The sequence below is a fragment of the Phragmites australis genome, chromosome 3, assembly GCF_958298935.1.
Source record: "Phragmites australis chromosome 3, lpPhrAust1.1, whole genome shotgun sequence".
Classification (NCBI taxonomy): domain Eukaryota; kingdom Viridiplantae; phylum Streptophyta; class Magnoliopsida; order Poales; family Poaceae; genus Phragmites; species Phragmites australis.
The window spans coordinates 32,571,703-32,577,916 of NC_084923.1; positions in this window are offsets into that span (position 1 = coordinate 32,571,703).

A 6,214-nucleotide genomic window follows, 5' to 3' on the forward strand; every position below is an offset into this window, starting at 1 on the left:
TATAAATACCCCCTTGTGCCACTATTATAGGATACTTTTGGATAATCAAAATATAAACCTTTTTGTTCAGCTGTGTGCTAACAAATTCAGAGAGTGATCTCTACCCCTTTGCTCTTGTGGTTTCCTTGTGGAATTACAGAAGTGGCCACGTCATCGGCTCCCAATTGGTGCTCCTAGTTAGTTGATTCCAGGTTGTGTTGGTTGGTTCTTTGAGAGTGTGGTTGGGAAAAACCTCGATTCAGGTTACTGGTTAAAGACGGTGGTTGGCTTCAAGTTTTATTTGCCAGGTTGCACTGTTATCCGCCTGCTTGCAGCTAGTTATCCGGCTTCTTTGAAGCAAGTTATCTTGTTCATGATCCTATGTTCTGAAGATCGGGACACCATCCGTATCACAAGTGCTAAGGTCAACTGCAATACTAGACAATGCTTAATTGATTCAAGTGGGCCTATAGCATCCAGGACTCCCTTCTCGAGCAATCCCTATTGCCCTCCTGAATCTCGGCTCATTCTCACTGGCTTACACCATCCTCCATCATCATTATCTTTGTGATATAAGGTAAGCCCTAAGGTCGTCAATGATGGCCGAACCACCGATCGACTTCTACCGAAGACCTAAGCCATGCTAAGCATAATGCATTCTTCTTAAGTTAGACCATTATGTGACATGAACAACCCAAGTTACAAAGGATCAAGCGAAAAACAATGTCAAGGGAGGGTAATGCAGCAAATAGGATCTAACCCAAAACCCGACATAAGACTCATTGACATGCAAATATACATAAAGCATAACTTATCAATTGATACAATATATGATCCAAAGTAATGGGATGAATGCTTAGATTCTTGCCTTGTTGATTAGCTTCACAAGCAATAGAAACAACCTCCAGATTGCCCTCAATCACGCCCACGTCACCCTCCAATCCTTCATTTACTAAAGAAGAACACGTGCAATGATGAGCATGAAAGAGATGCAATGAAATATGTTGCATGATGCATATCAGTAGTGGATGCATCCTAACATCAAGCTAAAATTATAAAACATACAAAGAAACAATGAAAGTTTGCAATCAAAACATTATTGAAAAGTAACACGAGTCCGGAGTCTCCGGACAAATCTCCGGACTCTCTGGATTTTTTCAATGTCTCCACATAATTCTCCAGACTCTCCGGGTTTCTGGATTTACTTTGGATCCAGACTCTCGGGATTTTTTTCCAGACTCTCCGAAGTTCTGTAGAACAATTGTTCACGATGATTCGTCGATCAAATCGACTTGCATGTTGAAATCTAAACCACATAAACATGCAATAACACTAATACATTAGTTCTAAACCTAATACACTCACTCTACACCCTCAATTTACTAGCTATCTCATCCAAACCTTCTTTCCATCTCTAATACCTCAAGAACACAATGCTTTGCTAATCTTCCATTGCTGTTCACAAATTCAACTAAAACCAAGCTAAACTTGTGATGCTATCAAGGAAACCCGAGGGTACTTACCCAAGGTCCTTTGCCAAGGCTTGAGTATGTCGATTTGGGGAAGAACCAAAGGAAAACACTTGGAGAAGGGAGAGCAAACTTGTTGAAAGTTGCAAAACAACAAGGGTGACGAATTTGATTGCAATCCTCCAAACCTTCATGCATGTGAGTAAGAATTAGATAGATGGAGAGCTCCTTGGATGGGATTTGGAGGAAAGAATGGACAGAGTGCTTGAGGGAGAAGAGAGGGGCTGTTGCCCTTGCTCTGTCCAGCTGAGAGAGAGAGCGAGAGCAAGAGAGTGAGTGAGTGAGGTGGGAGAGAGGGAGTGAGCTGAGGTGGGGGAAAAAGGAGGGGGTGGGCCAACCCAAAGTGGGTCCCACTTGCATGTGAAGCAAGCCATTTCAGTTGAAAATTATTTCTATTTCTCCTCAATTTCTCCTCCCATTTTGTTCACTCAAGAGAGATGGCTCCAAAATTCTAAGGATTTTTGTGCCTCTAAAACAAAACATGATGAACCCAATTAAATTGGATTCACCCAAAAGCCTAGGCGAGACTTAAACTAACATAAGTTCTAACGTCGGTTAGTTTCATAACACATAACAAACAAACCATAATGCTTAACATTTAAACATGATGCTTATGATGCTAAATTATGCTTAATGACATGATTAAGGAATTGGGATGTGACAAACCTCCCCCCTTAAAAGAATCTCGTCTTGAGATTCGGGTGAGCTTAGGGGAGAGTATGGTGAGTTGAGGAACTTCACGTTGTGGGAATGGAAACTAAGGCAACATTCACGTGTTGGAGAAAAACTCGGGATAGTCAGCCCGAAGTCGATCTTCATGTTCCCACGTTGCTTTATCTTCGGTATGATTGCTCTATTGAACCTTGAGAAACCTAAATGAATTGCATCGTGTTTTCTGTTCAGCCTCATCAAGAATGCGAATAGGATGCTTGCGATAAGAAAGGTCAGGTTGAAGGTCTTTGTCATCCACTGTCACAACTTCGATTGGAACGTGGAGACACTTCTTCAATTTTGAGACATGGAAGATATTGTGCACAACAGAGAGGGATGTAGGTATCTCTAGCTGATAAGCTGTCTCGCCATGCCGGGAAATAATTTGGAAAGGGCCAACATAATGTGGTGCCAACTTTCCTTTTATTTGGAAACACTGCATTCCTCTAAGGGGAGAGACCTTGAGATAGACGAAATCTCCAATTTTGAACACAAGCTCACATCGACGATGATCAGCATAGCTTTCCTGATGAGATTGAGCTATGAGAAGGTTCTTGCGAATGGTTAGGACTTGCTTTTCTACGTCTTTGACCAAATCCGGGCCTAGAAAAGCTCTTTCACCGGACTTGGACCAATTCAATGGGATTCGACATTTCCTTCCATAGAGTGCTTCAAACGGGGACATCTTGATACTCGATTGGCAACTATTGTTGTAGGAGAATTCCGCAAATGACAAGCCTATTGCCCACCTCTTCCTATAGGTGAGAGCACAAGCTCTTAACATGTCTTCAAGGATTTGATTTATTCTCTCTGTTTGACCATTGGTTTGAGGATGGTATGAGGTGCTATGGAAGAGTTTAGTTCCCATAGCTTCATGAAGGCTCTTCCAGTAATGAGAGACAAAGATAGACCCACAGTCGTAGATGATCTTTGTAGGAAGACAATGAAGACAAATAATTCAACCGAGGTAAAGCTCCGCATACTGCTTGACAGAAAACATGGTTTTGACGGGAATGAAATGAGCTGATTTGGTCAACCAGTCCACAATGACCTAAATCAAGTGATACCCTTGAGTGGTCTTAGGTAGTCTGGTAATGAAATCCATATCGATTTCCTCCCACTTCCAAAAGGGAATAGGTAAGGGTTGGAGCGTACCAATCAGCTTGAGATGTTCGGCCTTCACCCTCTAGCAGACATTACACTCGATGATGTAATGAGTGACCTCACACTTCATGTGGGTCCACCAAAATCTTTGCTTGAGGTCTTGATACATTTTGGTGCTCCCGGGATGAATAGACATCCATGAGTCACGGGCTTCACCCAAAATCTTCTTCCTTAACTCATGGACCTTAGGGACCACAAGTTGCCTTCTAAACCACAAGATGCCTTGATTATCCTCCGAAAACTCCACAACTTTGCCCTCCTTCGTCTTGTCACGAATTCGGGCCATGCCCTTGTCATCCTTCTATGCTTCCTTGATTTGATCGAGGAGGGTGGATTTGACCTCAAGATTTGCAAGAAATCCCTTTGATACCATATTGAGTCCAAGTCTTCAAATTTCATCACAAAGTGTGGCATTTCTGGGCTTGACCATAAGACAATTGCACCGAGCCTTTTGGCTCAGGGTATCAACAACGACGTTTGCCTTGCTGGGATGATAATGATCCTCCAATTTATAGTCCTTGATCAATTCAAGCTACCTTCTGTGCCTCAAGTTGAGGTCGGCTTGGGTGAATATGTATTCGAGGCTCTTGTGATCGATGTAGATATTACAAAGATTACCAAGAAGGTAATGGCGCTAGATTTTTAGAGCATGCACAACAGTAGCAAGCTCTAAATCGTGAGTTGGATAATTTCTCTTATGACACTTCAATTGGCGAGAAGCATAGGCGACGACTCGGCCCTCTTGCATGAGAACACAGCTGAGACCTATACAGGAAGCATCACAATAAACATTGAAACTCTTGCCCACATCTGGTTGAGAAAGGACGAGAGCAGTAGTGAGAAGATTCTTCAAGGTCTAGAAGGCTTGTTCACAAGCCCCAGACGAAGCAAACTTTACTCCCTTCTGCAAGAGTTCAGTCATAGGCTTGGCAATTTTGGAGAAGTTCTCAATGAACCAGCAGTAGTATCACGCAACTCCAAGAAAACTCTGAATGTCGGTGATGTTCTGCCATTGCCCCTAATTAGGGACATCTTGAACCTTTCTTGTGTCAACAACGACACCATTTTTGGAAAGGACATGATAGAGGAAAGCAACTTTCTTGAGCTAGAATTCACATTTGCTGAACTTGGCATAAAGATGATGTTCATGGAGCCTTTCGAGAACGACTCAGAGATGATGGGCATGTTCTTCTTCAGTCTTGGAATAAATGAGGATATCATCGATGAAGATTACGATGAAAGAATCTAGCTCTTTCATGAACACTGTGTTCATTAGATACATGAAGTAAGTTGGTGCATTGGTTAGGCTGAAGGACATGACCGTGTATACATAGAGTCCATAACGAGTGGAGAAAGCCATTTTAGGAGCATCCTCCGATCGAATCTTTATTTGGTGATAACCCAATCTTAGGTCAATGTTGGAGAAGAAATGAGCACCGGTCAATTGATCGAATAAGATGTCAATGCAGGAAAGGGGATATTTATTTTTGATAGTGATCACATTGAGAGGACGATAATCAACACACATCCTCAAAGTATTATCCTTCTTCTTGACGAAGATAGCCAGACATCCCTAAGGTGAGGAGCTCGGAAGAATGAAACCCTTCTCAAGTAATTCCTTCAACTGTTTCTTCAATTCCATTAACTCATTCGAAGACATACGATAGGGCCTTTTAGACACCGAGGCTGTTCCGAGTGTTAGTTCAATCAAAAATTGAACATCTCAGTTGGGCGACATCCCTGGTAATTATTCAGGAAAAACATCTAGGTACTCACACACCACTGGGATATTCCAAAGGTTTGTGGTTGCAGCACACTCTAAAGTATAGAGATGGGGACCACCCTCTCCCAAGTCGAGGGGGGTAGGGACACCAGTCAAATTTTTGAGAGAGATGATCCTCCAAGTGCAATTGATGAGAACACCATATTTGGTCAACCAATTCATTCCTAAGATGACATCCACTCCCCTAGTATCAAGAATGACCAAGTTCGCAGAAAATGGAACTTCTTCAACGAGGATCTCGGCCAAAGGAATGACTTGATTGGTTTGCAATTGGGTATTGGGTGCATCAATATGATATGAAGAAGGTAGAGTCTTGGTGACCATATTTTGATGCAAGATGTAACCCTCCTTAACAAATGAATGAGATGCTCCGAAATCAAAAAGTGCAACTGCAAGGTGGGAATTTATGAGTACCGTACCAACAAGCATACTATCATCCTTCTGAGCCCCTTCAGTGGTGATGTGGTTCACCTGGCCACGTTTGGGAACTTGCATAGCCTTAGATGCCTACTGAGAGGGTTGTGCTTGTAGTGGTGGCCTTGGAGCAATCACCACGACTCCCATCTTTGGAAAATGACACTCCCATGCAAAGTGCCCGACATGCCCACAATTGTAGCATGGGTTGCGGGGACCACCAACCACACTTACTTGTGACCCCGCAGGCCTTGGAGTTTGTCCTGGTGATGAGGAGCATGAACGTTGCACCACCCACATAGGACGTGGAGCACACGGTGTTGACATGGAAGACGGAGGGAATTAATTCCCCATTCGCTAACGTTGATAGCACCCGCCCATAGAGGATGATGGGACCCTCTTACGCTTTTTCTCCTCTTGATGGTTCTTCAACTTGTGTGCGACAGTGAGAGAGGTGCTCACCAACTTATTGAAGTCAGCAAACTTGTGAGTAGATAAACAGTCTTGCATCTTGGTGGAGGTACCATTTACAAAGCGATCTTGCTTCCGTACATCGGTACCGATTTCTTTTGGTGCATATTGTGCCAAGTGGTTGAACATTTGCACATATTCCACGACCGACTTGCCTCCTTGC